Source organism: Saccopteryx bilineata, chromosome 3, assembly GCF_036850765.1.
Source record: "Saccopteryx bilineata isolate mSacBil1 chromosome 3, mSacBil1_pri_phased_curated, whole genome shotgun sequence".
Classification (NCBI taxonomy): Eukaryota; Metazoa; Chordata; class Mammalia; order Chiroptera; family Emballonuridae; genus Saccopteryx; species Saccopteryx bilineata.
In genome coordinates this window covers 222,558,873-222,581,472 of record NC_089492.1, presented here as the reverse complement: position 1 = coordinate 222,581,472, position 22,600 = coordinate 222,558,873, and the positions used below count along the sequence as shown (strand labels likewise).

At 38.2% G+C, this 22,600-nt stretch overlaps 1 protein-coding gene across 5 annotated transcripts in view; it reads left to right on the top strand.

Annotated features, from left to right (window-relative positions):
- NEXN (nexilin F-actin binding protein) overlaps positions 1 to 22,600 on the top strand; it is a 68,462-nt gene that overhangs the window by 21,549 nt on the left and 24,313 nt on the right. The gene's annotated exons all lie outside the window — the stretch shown is intronic.

The window sequence follows — 22,600 nt, the reverse complement described above, 5'->3', positions numbered from 1 at the left end:
GCCTCTTCTGGGCCTGGGTATGTGAGGGAAGGACTAAACTTTGTACCAAGGCTGCTTTTTACCAGCACTGAGCCTGGAGCAGGTCATCAGGAGTTCCAAGGCACCCTGAGATCCACCTCCACTTGCCTCTGCCTGCTGCGCCTATTCACTGCCTGTTAGACTCGGTCACTGGAAGCACCTCTGGCAGTACTTGAGTTCTTGAGATAGATTCTCAGTGAATCACCAGTAGGGGTGAGTGGTGTTCACCAGATTGATAAAGGTTCAAACTTGGTGCTGGTGCTGGGTTTAAGGCCACTCAGCAAATGACCCAGGGTATACCATGTTTAGTTGCCACCAGCAGGGTGCATACACACCTTTGTGGAGTCATCAGGGTGAGGCCAGCAGAGTTTATCAGGCCCAAACAGACCAAGATTTGGCCATGTGAAGGGAGAGCTCTACACCAGTCCGGTGTGTGAGGGGAAAATGACTCCTTGTCTTAAAGTGACACAACTCAGTCTGTTTCAAATTCTGCTAGGAGCTGGATCTCAGCAGGGTGGGGCCACTGGGATTTGAGGCATAGGACTAACTGATCTCCCATGAAAGGGAGGTACCCATCAGGCTTGGGGAAAGGTGGGGGAGTGCCCCACCCCTCATCCCAAAGCCACACAATTCAGTCTGTCCCAGATTCCACTCAGACCTTGGCAGGTTGGAGCCATCAGGAGTCCAGAGAGTGGGGCTAGCAGATCTCTCATGAGGGGAAGGCACAGTCAGATTCACCAGAAAGTGAAGGGGAATGATCCCTGCTGCAAAGCCACATAATTCAGTCACTTACACCCCCTGAATCTACCCAGACCTCTATACATTGGCCCATTCAGCTGACTCCTCAGAAGTTTGAAAGCTCCTCAGAGTATGTGTATGTCAGGAGGGAATTCAGAAGGTGGGGCTACTGCTTTTTTCCAGGCTGATGCCACATGGCATCTGCAGTATGGGAGTGTGCACAGAGATCTTGGTAGCTATCCCTTCAGCTCTCGTCCTGGAGACACAAACTACAGTCTTTCCTCCTGAGATTCTAGGCCCCTCCACTCTCCCTCCCCTCGAGCCCAGGGTGAGTGGCTGTGATGAGATTTTGCATACTGGCCATTTAAAAGGATACCTGTGTCTCTAGCAGACTCCTGTCCCTCCTTGGTGGACAGACTCCTCGCTGATTTTCACAGCCATATATTGTATAGGAGCCTCTTACCAGCTCTGGTGCTCTGGACTGGGAAACCTGGCTTGACTGTGAGACTGCATGCTTGTTAGGGACCCCTCATCCTTTCTACAATTGAAATATCCCTCTGGAATCTCAGCCATTGCCCTTGGGAGCAGGGCCAACTCTTTTTGTGTCTTTTCCCTTTGATGTGGCTTCTTCTATAAATCCTTGCTTATAAAACTTTTCTTCAGCTTGTCTTCAATTGGTTATTCATGTTGCTTGCTCTATATTTTAGTTGTAATTCCAGTTCGATCCTGGGAAGAGGTGAGTGTAGCTTCACCTACTCTGCCGCCATCTTGGATTCTCTCTTGATAACAATTCAAATAGCTTTCCTGAGATCTTACACACTTAGAAAAGTACAGTGGAGCTGAACTATGCTGCTGCTGTCCTTTTAAGGTAGCCAAGGAGTTTTCATCTGCCTACTCAGACAGAAAAGTCAGTACTAGATTAAGAGAACTTTGTGAGATTCCATATATAAAATCCTTTGGCATCCTAGCAGGATAGCTCGGTTGGTTAGAGTTTCATTCCAATATGCAAAAGTTTGATCCCTGGTCAGGGTATATACAAGAACAGATCAGTGTTTCTATCTCTTTCTCAAATCGATAAATAAATTAAAAAAAATTTTTAATGCTTTGGCATTCAGGTTACTGAGTATAGGAATTAAGTTTAACTAACCTTCACTTAGAATTCTAAAGTACAGTGAGGGAGTGAGTGCTCAGTCTAACTATTCCCTTTTTAGAGTGAGACCTGACATGATTTGATAGAATGTTCTTTACTGTAATTCAGAAAATCTCCAAATGTTTTTTTATAATCCCTAGGAGTCCCTGAGAACCTTTAGGGGCCCATGAAGTTCTTCTAGTTTGAATTACATATTTGCGTAGGGCTATATTTTCTTTATACCCTTCAGTCAAAACAACATATCACAATAGTTTTAATTGAAAAGTAGATATTAGAATGTACCTGTATTTTATTAAATCAGATATTAAAGATATGCACAAAAATGTTACCCTTCTCCTTTATTTGGAATAGAGACTCCTCTAACAGAGGTCTTCTCTCTAATGTATTGTAGCTTTTTAAAAAAATCTTTACATTTTATTTACATATGTAAGTTAATTTTATGAATAACTTTATCAAATGAGAACTTACCAGTTTTCTTTGAGTGGTTTAAAGTCTTCCCCAGAGAGACTATAGCTTAGTGGGCCTGGATGAAGGCCAAAAGAATTGTGAATTATTTACTCTGTAATAAGAAATTAAAACAATTATGGCTAAAAGTTACTCTGGAACTTTTTAAACCTTATTTTACTAATAAAGTATTCTTCAGATCATTATTCTGATAACATTTATCATTTTGGAACTCTGAAGAAACTGCATTAAGATAGCTTCCCAATATCATGTGAGGTAACTACTCCTCATCATACTTGGATTTTGGTACCTATTGAAAAGGTTACATAATTCAAAGATGTTTATCAGGATTCTGAAGAGAAAACTGTTAAAGTGAATACTTTGAACTTTATAGCTTCTCATTTTGCAAGTTTATTAATCAAAATGATAGTGATACAAATGAATATATATGAGTATTTCTGGCAAGCATAATCATATGAAATTGGAAGGGGGACTAGGGCCTCTGTGCTAAATAAAGCTGTAATTTCCACATATGTTTATAGACTAGTAAATGTTTACTAATCTATGTAAAAAGCATGAAAATGGGAGGAAATAATATAAGGAGTCAAAGATCGAATATTTGGCATTTGAGATTGCTTCCAGAGGATTAATTTAAAAATCTGTAAATGTCTAATAGCAGATTTAAAAATAGAGAACTGGGCCCTGGCCGGTTGGCTCAGCGGTAGAGCGTCGGCCTAGCGTGCGGAGGGCCCAGGTTCGATTCCCGGCCAGGGCACACAGGAGAAGCGCCCATTTGCTTCTCCACCCCTCCGCCGCGCTTTCCCCTCTGTCTCTCTCTTCCCCTCCCGCAGCCAGGGCTCCATTGGAGCAAAGATGGCCCAAGCGCTGGGGATGGCTCTGTGGCCTCTGCCCCAGGCGCTAGAGTGGCTCTGGTCGCAACATGGCGACGCCCAGGATGGGCAGAGCATCGCCCCCTGGTGGGCAGAGCGTCGCCCCTGGTGGGCGTGCCGGGTGGATCCCGGTCGGGCGCATGCGGGAGACTGTATGACTGTCTCTCCCTGTCTCCAGCTTCAGAAAAATGAAAAAAAAAAAAATTAAAAAATAAAAAATAAAAATAGAGAACTGACAGTTTATTAGGGGAATAAAAGTTGAGACAAAGGAATTGGATCTTTTGGACTTCTCAGTTTTGATCATTACTACATGGATATTGAAAATCATTATAAACCCCTTTTGGGGTTTGTTTTGAAGTATGATTTATTATGTAGCAGACATTGAGCAAGCCCTGGAAAGAAACCTATCCCCTATGGTCTGGGAAGAAAGCATAAAGTTGACCAGATGTATAGATGAAAGTCTGGGTGGAAGTAAGAGAAGCACAAAATGTGGACTGAGAATGAAGTCATTGATCTTAGGCTTCTAACTGGAAGGTTGGGGTGTGGTGCATGCTGCCTTCCAACTCTGTATCGAGTGTGGTTGATGTGACAACCCTGCATGCCTTTGCAGCTAGCAAAGCAAACTGAACCACTACAAATCCTGATCCAAGGCTTTTGTTGAAAGTTTTTTTGCCAAGAGACTATTAACCTGAGAATAGGTGTAGCATCTGTTGATTCAATGCTGTATTTCTCAATGCCTGGCAGAGTGACTGGCACATAGTTGATGCTTAATAAATATTTGTGTAATAAATGGTATACTCTCTTTATATCATATACCTGTGTAATGATCATTGTTATAGTCATAAACTATATCAGTCAGTCCTTAACCATTTACAAATTGCTTCACCTTGAAGGTGGCTGGATTTACTTACTCAGTAATTATGTATGTCTTCTATATTCCAGGCATATGCTAAGATCTATGCATATAATGGTATACAAAATATGGTCTCTGCTCTTAAAGAGCTCACATTCTGGTCAAGGAGGTGCCATTACCATATACAGTGGTAAATGCTATAATCAGGGTAAGCATGGGGCTGTTATAGAAACACACAGGAGACTTCTTATGAAGTCAAAGGCTGGAGGAGAGCCATTTCCCTAAGAACTAAAGGATGAGTAGGTGTTATCTAAGGGATTAAGGGAATGGGAAGAACATTAAACTGAGGGAGTTAGCTGTGCAAAGGCTACAGGTTTGTCAATATTTTAGTGTGGGTGGTAAAGTGGGAGGGACATGTGGAGAGTGATGAGGCTAAAGAGGTCATTTAAACTACCAAGGTGTAATGAATCACTAAAGAAAAAATCTAGAGGGAAGGGAAAAGAATAAAGACTGAACCCTGGACCAAACGCATCTAAAAAGTGGAGAGAGGGAGTGATGTCAGAGAAATGACGCTGTGAGGGGTGCTCCCAATATCTCCCCTTGAAATTTCAACAAATTCAACAACTAAAGATAGAAAAAATCTCAGGAGCACCTGAAAGATCACACCAGACAAAGGTATGATTGGGTAAAAAGGTGGCTGAATATATAATCCACTCTGAAGGAAATAAGACGGAGAACGGAGTATTTCACTTTCCTCACTGATCTGAGGAAGGCCACTTTTGTCTGGAACCGAGAGAAACAGAATATCTGGGGCAGAGGGAAGAGGTTGGGATAGGGTGGATGAGAGGAGAGAGCACACTGGCTCAGCCTGAGATGGCAGACATGGGGCGAGTATGGGCAGCGGGCTCAAACAGAAGTTGCCAGTGCCCGTGGAGGCTTGTGCCAGAGCAGCTTTGTGTGCTCCCAGGTCTGTGATCGCAAGCGGTGTGCAAGTGGCTCCACCTGATGCCTCTGGCGCAGGCACTTGTACTAGTGGGGGGGCTTAGACCAAGATTATCAGCAGTGGACATCTACATAGGCTGTAGCCAGTGTTTTGTGTAGTCCTGGTTCCCCGAACAACAGCACGGGAAGTACACAAGGGCCGGGATCCCTAGGCCTGGAGCTGTCTAGGCAGGGTGCCTCTGCAAACCTGCATTCCTGGCTCTGACTGAGATCACTGGCCTGTGCGCCTAAGTGGGCGGGAGCAGACCTGCATGTGCACTGCTGAAGTTGTGGGGGCTGGGCCTGCATGTGGCTTGCTGCAGCCTACTAAACAGAGAACAAGGGAGAAGCCTGTGGAGATTAGACCCGTGGAGTGCTGAAGCATACTAGACATGCCTGGGGGCCCTTAAAAGGGCACCAGTTCTGCAATCAGTTCCCAGCCCAGCCTACTCTAGCTGGTAGCTCTGGTTGGCACAGCGTTACTCAGAACTGTGCTTTGAGTGGTACTGGAGGAAGGACCTAGCTGCTCATAGAGCCTCTTGCTCTGCAAGCAGTGGCTGGGGCAACCTCACAGCTAAGTCCCCAGGCTGCTAGTTCAGGAGGGAGAGATATGGGGAGAGGCACCTGGAAAACCAACTGAGTCTCCCATTGTCAGAGCCACCAAGCCCTAACAAGGGACTGAGGCCCAGCCTATTACATTGCCATAGCAACACATCAGCAAATCTCTGCTCAAGAGCCCCACAGGGGCAAAACCTGTAGTACAGCACTACCTGCCAAAAAGAAAAGAAGAAGCTACCTCTGATAACCAGGAAAAAATTACATTTCTTATAACATTATTATTATTTCTTCCTTTCTCACTTTGTTCATTTTATCTTCTTTCCATTTCATTCTTTCCTTTTTCTTTTGAACTTAATTATCCATAGTTGTTACATTTTTCATTCTTGTTTTTTTGTGAGTGTTACATTTCAAAAACCTTAACTTTTTTCTTTTTCTTTTTCTCTCATTTGATCTACATTTATTAACAAGTTATTTTATTTTGGATTCATATTTTTCTTTGTGGCATTTTGCATGTTTTTTACTTCATTTGTTATCTCTTTCTCATTTTCCCTCAGTTCTGGCTCCTTGTTCTCTGTAGTTATTGTTCCACTTATTATAATAGAATTTTAATTTTTTTTACTGTGTCTTTTAAATTTTTATTTTATTTGTTTTAATATCTCTTACTAGTGATATTAACCATACCACTCACAAATGCCATTAAGGAAAAAGAAATAAAATATCATGGATACAAAAGACAGAGATATAGCTAAGATAGATGATGAAAAATCACTAGAAAATAATTTCAGTTGCTTGAAAACCTTTGGGTTAAATGACAGAGAATTAAAAATTGAAGTCCTAAAATACTCAGGGAAATACAAGAAAGCATGGAAAGGCAATTTAGAGAGCTCAAAAAACAATTCAATGAACAAAAGGAATACATCACCAAGGAAATTGAAACTATAAAAAGGAACCAAACAGATGAAAAATTCAATACATGAATTGAAAACAAGGTAACAAGCTTAGCTAATAGAATAGGCCAGATAGAGGAGAGAATTAGTGACATAGAAGACCAGCAACTAGAGACACTACAGAAAGAAGAGGAGGGAGATTCACAAATTAAAAAAAAAAAATGAGAAAGCCCTATAGGAATTGTCTGACTCTATCAGAAAGAGGAACATAAGAATAGTGGGTATATCAGAAGGAGAAGAGAGAGAAAATGGAATGGAGAACATATTTAAACAAATAATAGACAAGAACTTCCCAAGCCTGTGGAAAGAATTAGAGCCTTGAATTTAAGAAGCAAACAGAACACTGAGTTACCTTAACCAAAACAGACCTACTATAAGACATATCATAATGAAATTATCACAAACCAATGACAAAGAAAAAATCCTCAAGGCAGCCAGGGAAAAGAAGAATACAACATATAAAGGAAGGCCCGTTAGGCTATCATCAGATTTCTCAGCAGAATCTCTGCAAACCAGAAGACAGTGAACCCAAATATTAAAAGCACTGAAAGAGAGGAACTTCCAGCCAAGAATACTAAATCAATCAAAGCTATCCTTCAAATATGAAGAAGAAATAAAAAGATTCACAGATAGAGAAAAGATGAGGGAATTTATCATCAGAAAACCCCCACTTCAGGAACTACTAAAGAGGGTTATTCAACCAGACATAAAGAACAAAACAAAACAAAATTACAAGTAAAAGTTTCAACAAGATCAAAATAAAAACAAGGTTAATCTGTGACAGCAAAAACAAAAAAGGGGAGAGGACAAGATTGACAGTAGCAAAGGAGGATGGAGTGCAGAAGCACTCATAAGATAATGTACTACAAGGAATATGATATATATTCTTTTTATTACCTAATGGTAACCACCCCTGAAAAAACCACTATAGAAACACATGGCTTAAAAAAAGAAGAAGTAGAGGAAAGAAATATGGAATACAACCAAACAAAAACAAATGACAGAAAAACAAAAGAGAAGAACCAAACAAGATACAGAGCTATCAGAAAGCAATATATAAAATGGCAATAGGAAACCCTCAAGTGTCAATAATTACATTAACTGTAAGTGGATTGAACCCACCAAAAAAAAGACACAGAGTAGCAGAGTGAATCAAAAAAGAAAATCCAACCATATACTGCCTTCAAGAAACACATCTTAGCTACAAGGATAAAAACAAATTCAAAGTGAAAGGTTGGAAAACGATTCTCCAAGGAAATGACATTCAAAGAAAGGCAGGTGTAACCATACTCATATCTAACAATGCTGACTACAAGACAACAAAGGTAATCAGAGACAAAGATGGTCATTTCATAATGATAAAGGGGACATTGAATCAAAAAGACATATCACTTCTTAATATATATGCACCAAACCAAGGAGCAGCAAAGTATATAAGACATCTACTAACTGAGCTAAAAATAAAAACTGACAAAAAATACAATCTTACTTGGAGACCTCAATATACTGCTGACAACTCTAGATTGTTCATCCAAACAGAAAATCAATAAAGAAATATAACCGTAATTAAAACACTAGAACAATTTGATATGATAGACATCTATAGGACATTTCATCCCAAAACACCAGAGTATACATTTTTCTCCAGTGTACATGGAACGTTCTCAAGAATTGACCATATGTTGGGCCACAAAACTAACATCAACAAGTTCAGGAAGATTGAAATTATGCCAAGCATATTTTCTGAGCTTAAGGCTTTGAAATTAGAATTCAACTACAAAAGAGAAGTAAACAAACTCACAAAAATGTGGAAATTAAAGAACATAGTTCTAAAAAATGAGTGGGTCAAAGAAGAAATAAAAGCAGAGATCAAAAGATACATACAAACAAAAAATGGCAATACAATATATGAGAATCTCTGGGATGCAGCAAAAGCAGTAATAAGAGGAAAGTTCATATCACTACAGGCTTATATGAACAAACAAAGAGATAGCCCAAGTAAACAACTTAACACCACATCTAAAGGAGCTAGAAAAAGAACAAAGGCAACCCAAAACCAGCAGAAGAAAGGAAATAATAAAAATCAGAGCAGAAATAAGTGAAATAGAGGACAGAAAAACTATAGAAAAAAACAATAAAACAAGGAGCTGGTTATTTGAAAAGATCAACAAAATTGACAAACCCTTGGTAAGACTCATTAAGGAAAAAGAGAAAGGACTCATATAAACAAAATCCAAAATAAAAGAGGAGAAATCACTACAGATATCATAGATATACAAAGAATTACATAGAATACTATAGAAAATTGTATGCCACCAAATTTAACAATCCAGAAGAAATGGATAAATTTCTAGAACAATACAATCTTCCTAGACTGAGTCATGAAGAAGTAGAAAGCTTAAATATACCCATAAGCAGGGAGGAAATAGAAACAACTATTAAAAATCTCCTAAAAAATAAAAGTCCAGGGCTAGATGGCTATATTAGTGAATTCTCTCAAGCATTGAAAGAAGACTTGGTTCCTGTTTTACTCAAAGTATTCCAAAAAATTGAAGAAGCAATACTTCCAAACATTTTATGAGGCCAACATAACCCTCATACGAAAACCTAGCAAGGACAACACAAAAAAAGAAAACTACAGACCAATATCTCTAATGAATACAGATGCTAAAATCCTAAACAAAATACTAGCAAATAGAATATAGCAACACATTAAAAAAATAATTCATCATAATCAAGTGGGATTTATCTCGGAATCACAAGGATGGTTCAACATACATAAAAGAGTTAACATAATATACCATATCAACAAAGCAAAGAACAAAAACCATAGGATCTTATCAATTGATGCAGAAAAGGCATTTGATAAAATACAACATCATTTTATGTTTAAAACACTTAATAAAATGGGTATAGAAGGAAAATATCTCAACACAATAAAGGCCATTTATGACAAACCATCAGCTAACATCATATTAAATAACAAAAAACTGAAGACTTTTCCTTTAAAATCAGGAACAAGACAAGGCTGCCCACTCTCTCAACTCTTATTCAACATAGTGCTGGAAGTTCCAGCCAGAGCAATCAGACAATAGAAAGAAATAAAAGGCACTCATATTGGGAAAGAAGAAATAAAGTTTCACTTTTTGCAGATGATATGATTTTGTACATTGAAAACCCCAAAGACTCCACAACAAGAGTAATAGAAACAATAAACCAATATAGTAAGGTTGTAGGATAGAAAATTAATATACAGAAGTCTACTACTTTCTTATATGCCAACAACGAAACATTAGAAAATAAACTAAAAAAAATAATTCCTTTTACAGTTGCAACAACAAAAAATACCTAGGAATAAACATAAAGAATGTAAAGGACCTATATAATGAAAATTACAAAGCATTGTTAAGGGAAATTGGAAAAGATACAATGAAAAGGAAAAATATTCCTTGTTCTTGGATAGGAAAAATAGCTATAGTCAAAATGACCATATTACCCAAAGCTATATACAAATTTAATTCAATTCTCATCAAAATTTCAATGTCATTTTTTAAAGAAATGAGACAGAAAGTCATCAGGTTTATATGGAAGTATAAAAAACCTGGAATAGCTAAAGAAATCCTAAAAAAAAAGAATGAAGCTGGGGGCATTACAATACCTGACTTCAAATTATATTATAGAGCCACGATAATCAAAACAGCATGGTACTGGCAGAAAAATAGACACTCAAATCAATGTACCAGAACAGGGAGCCCAGAAATAAAACTACATATATATGGTCAAATCACCTTTGATAAAGGAGCCAAAAACACACAATGCAGAAAAAAAAGTCTCTTCAATAAATGGTGCTGAGAAAACTGGAAAGCCACGTGCAAAAGAATGAAACTCGACTACAGTTTGTCCCCTTGTACCAAAGATAATTCAAAATAGATCAAAGACCTAAATATTAGACCTGCAACAATAAATTACATAGAAGAAAATATAGGTACTAAACTCATGGACATTGGCCATAAAGAGCATTTTATGAATTTAACTCCAAAGGCAAGGGAACTGAAGGCAAAGATAAATGAATGGGACTGCATCAGACTAAGAAGGTTTTGCACAACAAAAGAAACTGACAACAAAACAGACAGCCAACTAAATAGGAGATGATGTTTTCAGACAACAGCTCAGATAAGGGTCTAATATCCAAAATATACAAGGAACTCACAGAACTCAACAATAAACAAGCAAACAATCCAATTAAAAAAATGGGAAGAGGACAGGAATAGACACTTCTCCCAGGAAGAAATACAAATGGCCAATAGATATTTGAAAAGATGCTCATCTTCACTAGCTATTAGAGAAATGCAAATCAAAACTACAATGAGATACCACCTCACATCTGTTAGATTAGCTATTATCAACAAGACAGGTAATAGCAAGTATTGGAGAGGCTGTGGAGAAAAAGGAACCCTCATTCACTGTTGGTGGGAATGTGAAGTAGTACAATCACTATGGAAGAATTTATGATGGTTCTTCAAAAATTAAGAACAGAACTACCATATGACCCAGCAATCCCTCTACTGGGTATATACCACCAAAACTCAAAAATATTGGTACGTAAAGACTCATGCAACCCCATGTTCATCACAGCATTGTTTACAGTGGCCCAGACATGGAATGGAAACAACCAAAAAGCCCTTCAATAGATGGCTGGATAAAGAAGATGTGGTACATATATCTATGAGATACTACTCAGCCATAAGAAATGATGACATAGGATCACTTATGACAAAATGAATGGATCTTGATAACATTATACTGAGTGAAATAAGTAAATCAGAAAAAACTAAGAACTGTATGATTCCATACATAGATGGGGCACAAAATTGAGACTCATTTACATGGACAAGAGTGCGGTGATTACCAGTAGGAGGGGAACGGAGGAGAGGGAGGGGAGGGGCAGAAAGAAAACCAAATAAGAGATGGTGGAGGACAATTTGACACTGGGTGATGGGTATACAACATAATCAAATGTCAAAATGATCTGGAGATGTTTTCTCAGAATCTATGTGCTCTAATTGATCAATGTCACCCCATTAAAACTGATTATCTAAATAAGATTAAAACAAAAAGAAGTCTAGAGAGGCAAAGAAGCCCTCAAAGAAGATCAGGAAGGAATGGTCAGAGACATGAAAATACAGGGAGAGAATGGAGCCATGCAAAAAGGGATTCAAGAATGGAGGAGGGGCCCCGGCAGGTTAGCTCAGTTAATTAGAATGTTGTCCCAAAACACCACACTGAGTGTTCAAGACCTGGTCAGGACACATACGGGAAGCAACCAATGAACACACACCTAAGTGGAACAACAAATGAATGCTTCTTTCTTTCTCATGGTCTCCCTTCCTCTCTTTCTGTCTCTCTAAAATCAATCAATAAAGTAAAACAAAAAACAGAGGAGTTACCAGGAGTGTCAGGTGTAGCAATGAAGTTCAGAAGAAGTCCATTTCATTTGAAAATGTAAAGAAAATCATTAATATGTCAATTTTACATATAAAACAAGTTCACAGAAGTTACCTGGCTTTCCAAGACAATACATCTAATAAGTGACCTCAATAGAAACTCTAATCCAAATTTTCTTGCTGTAACTCTACTGCTTCGATCATCATGACTTTCTTTTTTTTAATTTTTTAGTGAGAGAGAGAGATAGGGACAGACAGGAAGGGAGAGAGATAAGAAGCATCAATTCTTTGTTGCGGCACCTTAGTTGTGTATTGATTGCTTTCTCATATGTGTCATGATCAGAGGGCTCCAGAAAAGCAAGTGACTTCTTGCTCAAGCCAGTGACTTTGGGCTTAAGTCAGCAGCCTTGGGCTTCAAGCTAGCCACCATGGGGTTATGTCTATGTTCCTACGTTCAAGCTGGCAACCCCGCACTCAAGCTGGATGAAGCCATGCTCAAGTCAGCGGCCTTGAGGTTTTGAACTTGGGTCCTCAGCATTCCAGGCAGATGCTCTATTCACTGCACCACCACCTGGTCAGGCATGACTTTCCTGATGTGTTTGAAAAATCAACAATTAATGGAGAGATTATTATTATCCTATATTTATAATTCTGTATATTTTGTTACAAAATATATTGTCCTTAAGCAATAAAGGTTGTATGATTTTAAGTTCTTTTGAATTTTTTATCAAATTGAAAATACTAAACTTTGTAAATTTTTGTATGAGAAGGTTTATGGAAAGTTATGACAAGATTGAACCTGTATATGTCATTTGTTATGAATTTTTATTTCATAATACACATTTCATCACAAATAATAATGATCATTTATATATCGAGCAGCTTTTACTTAGTCCAAGGTATGGTCGCTAGTTAGTTGCTATAAGAGGAGGTATTTTGGGCAGAGTGGAAGGTGAGTGTGCCCTTCTGGGAGGAAGGGCAGGAGTATCGAGAGCATTGTGCAGTGGGAGTGGAGAGCAGGCAGTAGGAGGCAGAAAGGAGAGGATTTGCGGGAACTGAAAGTTTTCAGCTGCAGTTTATTTTCTTTTTGATAGAGACAAATAGAGAGTCAGAGAGAGGGACATATAGGGACAGACAGACAGGAAGGGAGAGAGATTAGAATCATCAATTCTAATTGCAGCTTTTTAGCTGTTCAGTGATTGCTTCCTCATATGTGCCTTGACTGGGGTGGGGGGGGGTGGCTACAGTGTAGTGAGTGACCCCTTGCTCAAGCCGGTGACCGTGTGCTGAAGATGGCAACCTTGGGATTTCAAACCTTGGTCTTCCGCGTCCCAGTCCGACGCTCTACCCACTGTGCCACCGCCTGGTCAGGCTCAGCTGCAGTTTAAAGAGCATTATGGGTCCATTCCTGGACTTTAATGGTCAGCGTCTGTGACTCCTTTCCACAAAAATGTCCATGATGGTTGTATGGTTTAGTGTTGAGATTCACTAAAATGTATGTTATTCAACTAATTTTTTAATATTTCAGAGTCCATGTATAATTTTGCTGGAATCAATAAATACTTTTAAAAGCCTTCATAAAACTAAAATTCTAACTGCCATTATACAACTAAATGTGAATTTGATCTAGGGGTACTGAATATTAATGTTAAATCATGTTCTGTTCTGTCAGAAACCTTCTGTACTTTTGACAATTTAACAGAATGACAAGATATATCTGTATTTATCTTAATCAAGAGGATTACATGTGCATGAATACTGTTACTTGATTCTTCATTGTCATTTACAACAATGGGAGTGCTACTTGCACATCACTGACTAGAGTATTTAATAATCAGAAATCAAAACAGCCCTAACTTGATCAAGCATGAATTAGTTCACTAAGTGAATTCTAAACCACAACAGTCTGAGATAGCTGTATTGCATTTAGTACCCAAGAATCATTTGAAAACCTAACTCTGTGATCTTCTTAACTCCAGGTAATTCTTGGAGGAAAGCTGCTAGCATATATCAATTTAAAAGAAAATGAAGTAATTTAGCCTGATCAGGTGGTGGTGCAGTGGATAGAGTGTTGATCTGGGATCCTGAGGGCCCAGGTTCAAAGCCCCAAGGTCTCCAGCCTGAGCACAGGGTTGCTGGTTTGAGCCCAAGGTCTCTGGGTTGAGCAAGGGGTCATTGGTTTTGCTGGATCCCCCTGGTTATTGATTGCACATATGAGAAACAATCAATGAACAACTAAGTGCCACAACTATGAGTTGATGCTTCTCATCTCTTTTCCTTCCTGTCTCTATCTCTCTCTTGCTAAAAAAAAGAAAAAGAAAAAGAAAAAAAGGAACTAAAGTAATTTAAATAAAAACCCTGTACAGCTCACATGGGACAAAATATCTGTTCCTCAGTTATCCATCATCACCATGTTCTACTGCCAGTTGCCAGCTAAAAATTACAAATTCACTAAATATAGAAAATACTATCAGTCCTGCCTTTTTGGCTTCCAACATATTTCTACTGCTCAGGATTGTGGTTCTCAAATAATTGGATAAAAGGTTCTGTCGATTTTACCAGTAGGTAAAGCCTTATGAATGAGTTGGTATTCCCTTCCCACGACCCCACCCCCACCACACACACCCGTTGTACTGCTTTCTTGGCATGAGCATAACACAATGGGTAAGAATGCAGACTCTGTAGACAGACTTCCTGTTTTTTATCCTATGTACACCACTCATTCATTGTGTGGTTTTAAGCTAGTCCCATCACTTTTCTAAGTCTCTGTTTTCCCAGCTGTAATAATTTACAGAAGACTTCAAATTTTATTAGATAAACTCTAAGACATTATTCTTGTACTAATATTTTAAGAAATTTTAAATTACTAGGCTTGGATTACTTTTTTAATTAAAAATTTTTATATTTAATTAATTTTGTTGACATGGTTGCAAGTGTCCCATTCAATGTAACATCCTTTACTGCATCATGCCCCCCGTACCCCATGTAAAGTCTCCCTCCACCCCACCTCCGTCCCCTTTGCTCCCATCCTCCAACCTCCACCCCCCCAATTGGATATATATTTTTTTGATACAGGGTTTGATAATAGAATTTCCTTAAAAGGTTCTGTGGGGAGTAAATGAAATAATGCTTGTTAACTACTTGGTGCATTACCTGACACACAGTAAAGGCCTAATAAATGTTAGCTTGGATTATTTTCATCATTAATTTTTTTCATATTTTAAAATTTTTTATTGACTTTATTGTGGTGACATTGGTTTAATAAAATTATACAGGTTTTAGGTGCACAATTCTACATCATCTGTATATTGCATTGTGTGTTCACCACCCCAAGTCAAGTCTCTATTATCACGTATTCCCTCTCTACCCCTTTCACCTCCCCCATCCCCTTTCTCTCCTGCAATCCCTGAATTGTTGTCTTGTCTATAAATGTTTTGTTCTTTCTTAACCCCTTTACCTTTTGCACCCAGCCCTCCCAAACACCATCTCTTCTGACAGCTATTTTTTTCATATTGTGATGTAGGGGTATGTTAGTGAGATAGCAGGTTTAGATTAGACAATACAATCAGCGACTGTGAAACAGAGTTCTGGCCTGTGAAGTTCATCAACTAAACATAGTCAAATTTATTCTAAAATTTTTTTATTCTCTTTTTTTTTTTTTTTAATATTTTTTTTTAATATTTTTAAAAATTTTTTTTATTTATTCATTTTAGAGAGGAGAGGGAGAGACAGAGAGAGAGAGAGGAGAGAGACAGAGAGAGAGAAGGGGGAGGAGCTGGAAGCATCAACTCCCATATGTGCCTTGACCAGGCAAGCCCAGGGTTTCGAACCGGCGACCTCAGCATTTCCAGGTCGACGCTTTATCCACTGCGCCACCACAGGTCAGGCCTTTTTATTCTCAAAATGTAGAACAAAGCAAACTGTCAGCAAAGGATCACTTGCTTATATATATTTTAACCAAAAAAGTTAAGGTTTAGTACTGTTCAAGTTTTCATGGAATTTTAAAACGAGAATCTCAGAATACTAAAATGACATTTAAAGAACTATTCTAAGTGGGTTTACTCAGTAAGCTGTAAAAATCAATCTTATTTTGTTCTGATTCTATAAATAAGTCAAGATATAATTTGAAAATTTTAAAAAAATTAGATGAAGAGAGCTAGCTGATTCATTTATTCTCTTGACAGGCTAATTCTTCTCTGTCACCAAGTGACACTATTTTCTGTCATTTCATCAGGAAAAAAAAGTCTTCTGAAGTTCATTCTGGCCAATTAATTCAGCTAAAATGACCAATCTCTATAATCCTATGTGAGATTGCTCAAGTTTTCTTTACACCCTTTGGTATTACTCTTTTAAATTACACAAATATTATGTCATTTGTTTTTGTTCAATTGCAGGGAATTGTAGATTTTTACTGAAGAGGGTACATTGTAGTGAGGGAGACCATGAAAAATGAAATGAATCAAAATTATTGATATCTACTATTAGGTATTATTCTAGGGTCTTTACATATGTTATCTTGTCTAGGAAGCAACAGAATTGAAATTTGGATTTAGCCTGATTATCAAATTGTGGTAATCAAAATGTGAGATGAAGCCTTTTTTAGTATGGAGGCAATAGAAATAGTGAAGTAAAATTGGAGAATACATTTGAAAAAAGCAACAATCACAAATCTTGACAACCTATTAAAATTTAGGGAATATAGAAAAATAAACCAGAAATAACTCTAAGGTTTGAGAAAATGAGAATTAAGGGTAGGTTTTGTTGATTATACAAGAAAAAATATCGAATCTAGATATGATGGAATGGCTCAGGTAAGCGAATATAACTATTTGTTATTTTTATCTCAGGCACATAGAATTAGATTTCTCATAATCTTGGTTAATGACACAGTCTCATCCATGTATGGCCTGATTTTATTAGGTAGTTGTTGCTAATAATGTACAAGAACCCATAGACCCATTAAAGAACAACAGTTAGGACTTTGTTAATAGTTACATGGAATCAAGACCCGCTTACCTCCATCACACACCTTCTCCCAAAGAAAACTTTAGCCCAAGACAGCTTCTTTGGGAGGTTCTTGTAAACATTTAAGGAAATAATAATACCAATTCTGCATACACTCTGACAGAGAACTAAAGAAGAGAAAATACTTCCCAACTCAGTTTGTGAGAGAAGTATTACTGTGTTAACAAAAGCAGGTATTACAAGAAAATAAAACCACAGACCCATATTCCTCGCAAACGTGGATGCAAAACTTAACAAAATTTTATCAAATTGAATCTGTTAGTATGCCAGAAGGATACTGCATCATGACCAAATAAAGTTTATCCTAGGAATGGAAGGTTTATTTAACATTTGAGGTTTTTCTGCTATGTAAGGACATAGCTAACAGACAGCCATCTCTAAATCAGGAAGGAGGCCTTCACCAGATGCTGAATTTGCCAGCACATTAATCTTGAACTTTCCAGCCTCCAGAACTGTTAGCAATAAACGTTATTTAGCCCTGGCCACGTAGCTCAGCTGGTTAGAGCATTGTCCTGACACACCAAGGTTGCAGGTCCCATCCCGTCAGGGCACGTAAGAAGCACCAGTCAGTGCATAAATAAGTGGAACAACAAATTGATGTTTCTCTTTCTCTCTCTCAAAAATAATTTTTAAAAAAATTTAAAGGAAGTTTATTTAACATTTAAAAGTAATTAATTCAACATAATAAAAATAAAAACTACAGGCAGTCCCTAAGTTACGAACAAGATAGGTTCTGTAGGTTGGAAAATGTTTAAGTATTTATATGCACAGAAAGGTATAAAATAAATACTATGTTAAGACAAACATCTAACTTGCATTTGATAGGTAAATGTACCTGTTCCAACTTACATACAAATTCGACTTAACAACAAATCTACAGAACCTACCTTGTTTGTAACCTAGGAACTGCCTGTATATAATTAAGAGACACAGGAAAGGCATTAGATTAGATTCAACATCCATTCCTGAAATCACTCCAGTATAATAGGAGTAGAAAGGAATTTAATCTGGTATAGGGCATCTAAGAAAAAAATCTGTAGCTAAAATCACACTTCATGGTGAAAGAACATTTTCCCCTAGGATCAGGAACAAGACAAATAATTCTAATCTCATCACTTCTATTTAACAAATACTGGAAGTTCTAGCTAATAAAATCAAGCCAGAAAGAAGGAATAAAAGTCATCCAAATTAGTAAAAAAAACCATGTGTCTATGTAGAAAATATGGTGAAAGCTAAAAAAAATGTAATTAATAACTTACTATAGTAAGTAGCAGTATATAAGATCAGAATACAAAAATAAATTATATTTTTATATACTAGCAATAGACAATGAACAATTGAAATCTCAAAACAACACCATTTACAATAGCATCAACAAATATAAAATTATTTTGAGATAAGTCTCACAGAAGATATGGTCTTCCATGCTGAATACTATAAAACATTACTGAGAAAAAATGATAGAAGATGTAAATGAAAGGAGAGATATAGTATGTTCTTTGATCATAACATTCAATATTATGAAGATGTCAATTCTTGCCAAATTTAATCTACAGATTCAGTCCCAATAAAAATCTCAGCAGGTACCCTGGCCAGATAGCTCAGTTGGTTAGAACATTGACTCAATACACATCAAGGTTGCAGGTTTGATCCCAGTCAGGGCACATGCAGGAATCAACCAATGAACGCATAACTAAATGAAACAACAAATTAATGTTTCTCTCTCTCTTTCTCTCTCACTCTCCCTTCCTCTCTCTCTCTAAAAGTCAATAAATTAAAAAAAAATTAATCTCAGCAGGTATTTTTACAGAAATTGAAAATATAATTCTAAAATTTATATATTATATAAATGCAAAGGACCTAAAATAGCTAAAATAACTGAGGAACAAAGCCAGAGTTACACTACCTTTTTCCAAAGTTTATTATAAACACAATAATCAAGCCTATAAGGTACACTAATCAAAGCTTAGTAATGATAGTTTAAAAAAGAAAGAAAGCAGTGTGATATTGGCATCAAGACAGACAAATTGATTAATGGAACAGAATAGAGGCTCCAGAAATAGACTCACACATACAGGTTAATTGATTTTTGACAAAGATACAAAAGCATTTCAGTGGGGAAATGATACATTTTTTCAATAAATATTCCTGGAAAAATTGTTATTCATGTGAAAAAAATGAACTTGCACCATATTACAAAAATTAACACAAAATGGATAAAAAATGTAAGTGCATTAACTTAAAACTATAAAACTTTTAGAGCCCTGGCCGGTTGGCTCAGTGGTAGAGCATTGGCCTGGCGTGCAGGAGTCCCCGGTTCGATTCCGGCCAGGGCACACAGGAGAAGCGCCCATCTGCTTCTCCACCCCTCCCCCTCTCCTTTCTCTCTGTCTCTCTTCACCTCCCGCAGCCGATGCTCCATTGGAGCAAAAGATGTCCCGGGCGCTGGGGATGGCTCCTTGGCCTCTGCCCCAGGCACTAGAGTGGCTCTGGTCGCAACAGAGCGATGCCCCGGATGGGCAGAGCATCGCCCCCTGGTGGGCAGAGCGTCGCCCCCTGGTGGGCATGCCGGGTGGATCCCGGTCGGGCGCATGCGGGAGTCTGTCTGACTGCTTCCCGATTTCCAGCTTCAGGAAAATACAAAAAAAAAACACAACTTTTAGGAAAAAAGCATCAGATTTTTGTGATTATGCCAGGCCAGTACAACATCAAAAACACAAACCATGGCCTGACCAGGCGGTGGCGCAGTGGATAGAGCATCGGACTGGGATGCAGAGGGCCCAGGTTCCAGACCCGGAGGTCGCCAGCTTGAGCGAGGGCTCATCTGGTTGAGCCCAACGTCGCTGGCTCAAGCAAGGGGTTACTTGGTCTGCTAAAGGCCCGTGGTCAAGGCACATAAAAAAAAAAAAAGCAAAAACACAAACCATGAAAGTAAATATTGATATAGTGAACTTTATCAAAATGAAGAATTTATACTTTTCAAAAGACACTTAAGAAAATGAAAAGACTGCCTGACCTGTGTTGGCACAGTGGATAGAGAGTCAACCTGGAACGCTGAGGTTGCCGGTTCAAAATCCTGGCTTACCCCAGTCAAGGCACATATGAGAAATAATCAATGAACAACTAAAAGGAAACAACTATGAGTTGATGCTTCTTGCCCCCTCTCTCTCTAAAAATTAATCAATAAAAAAACCTTTAAAAACAAATGAAAATGAAAATACAAGTCAAAGAGTGGGAAAAAAATTTTGCCAGTTATAAACCTAATATGGGTTTTGTATTTAGAATATATAAAGTATTCTCAAAACTTAAAATGGAAAAATAAACCAGTGATAAAATGGGCAAGTGATTTGAAGAGATACTTCCACCAATGAATGTTTACAGATAGAAAAGGAATATGTCAGAAGATGTTTAATACCATGAGTTATAAGGGAAATGCAAATTAAAACTATAATGTGATGTTATTACACACCTTTAGAATGTCTGATATTAAGAAGACCATACAAAGTATCAATGCAGATATAAAGTATAGCTCTCATACACTATTGGTGGGAAGATAAAATGATACAAGCACATAGTAAACATTTTAGCTGTTTCTTAAAATGTTGAACATACATTGAGTACAAGGCCTAGCCATTACACTTTATTTACCCAAGAGCAATAAAAAAGCACATGTCCACAGTTAGAATTGTACAAGAATATTCTTAACAACTTGGTAGTAACTGAAAAAAACCTTAATATCCATCAAAAAAATGAATGATTGGCCTGGCCATTTGGCTCAGTGGTAGAGTGTTGGCTCAGCTTGTAAAAGTCCTGGATTAGATTCTCGGTCAGGAAAAACAGGAGAAGCATCCATCTACTTCTTCACCCTTCCCCCTCTCCTTCCTCTCTCTCTCTTCCCCTCCTGCAACCAAGGATCCATTGGAGCAAAGTTGGCCTGGGCGCTGAGGACGGCTCCATGGCCTCTGCCTCAGGCGCTAGAATGGCTCCCGCCTCAATGGAGCAACACCCCAGATGGGCAGAGCATTGCCCCCTGGCGGGTATGCCGGGTGGACCCTGGTCAGGCGCATGTGGGAACTTGACTGCCTCCTCAGTTCTAATTTTGGAAAAATAAAAAAATACAAAATGAATGGTTAACAAATTGTGGTATATAAAAATAGTGTTATATAATAATAAAAAGAATGAACTGTTGATATATGCAACAACATGGATGAACCTCAAAATAATTATGCTGGGTGAAAGAAGCCAGATGATAGAGTATATACTATATGATTCAATTTATAGAAAATTTGATCTATAGTGACAGAAAGCATATCTGCCTGGTGTGTGGGGGGGGGGCAAGAACAGGAAGGAGGTAATGTGTCTGAGAAACATTTGGGGGTAATGTGTAGATTCATTATTTTGATTGTGGTGATGGTGTCTTGGGTATATACAGATGTCAGAACTAATCAAATTGTGAGCTTTCAAAAAGTGTAGTTTAGCCTGACCAGGCAATGGCGCAGTGAATAGAGCGTCGGACTGGGATGCGGAAGACCCAGGTTTGAGACCCCGAGGTTGCCAGCTTGAGCACAAGCTCATCTGGCTTGAGCAAAAAAAGCTCACCAGCTTGGACCCAAGGTCGCTGGCTCGAGCAAGGGGTCACTCGGTCTGCTGAAGGCCTGTAGTCAAGGCACATATGAGAAAGCAATCAATGAACAACTAAGGTGAAACTGAGATTGATGGTTCTCATCTCTCTCCGTTCCTGTCTGTCTGTCCCTATCTATCCCTCTTTCTGACTCACTCTCTCTTTGTCCCTGTTAAAAAAAAAAAATCAATGAATTTATAAATAAATGTAACAACAAATCCACAGATTTTCTCTCTCTCTCTCTCCCTCTCCCATCTCTCTAAGATCAATAAAAAAAATTTTAAGTGTAGTTTATTGAATGTCAGCTATATCTTAGTAAAGCTGTTTTATTTTTATTTTAACCCCAATAAATAAATTACAATAAAACTCTAAAAAGTATTCAGTTAATCCAGAAGTAGGCAGGAAAAGAGTAATAAAGGAACAAAAAGAGAGGGGGGAAATAAAGAAAAAAACGGTAGCCTAAGGAGGCGGTGGTGCAGTGGATAGAGCATTGGACTGGGACACGGAGGACCCAGATTCAAAACCCTGAGGTCATCAGCTTGAGTGTGGGCTCATCTGGTTTGAGCAAGGCTCACCAGTTTGAGCCCAAGGTTACTGGCTTGAGCAGGGGTCACTTGGTCATTGGCACGAATGAGAAAGCAGTCAATGAACAACTAAGGTGCCGCAATGAAGAATTGATGCTTCTCATCTCTCTCCCTTCCTGTCTGTCTGTCCCTATCTGTGTCTCTCTGTCTCTGTCACAAAAAAAAGGAAACAAACGGTAGACTTAAGTCTATTCATATAAGTAATTAAATGAAATGTTAAAGACTAAACACTGCAATTAGAAGATTATCAGAATTGATTTTTTTTTTTTCATTTTTCTGAAGCTGGAAACAGGGAGAGACAGTCAGACAGACTCCCGCATGCGCCCGACCGGGATCTACCCGGCACG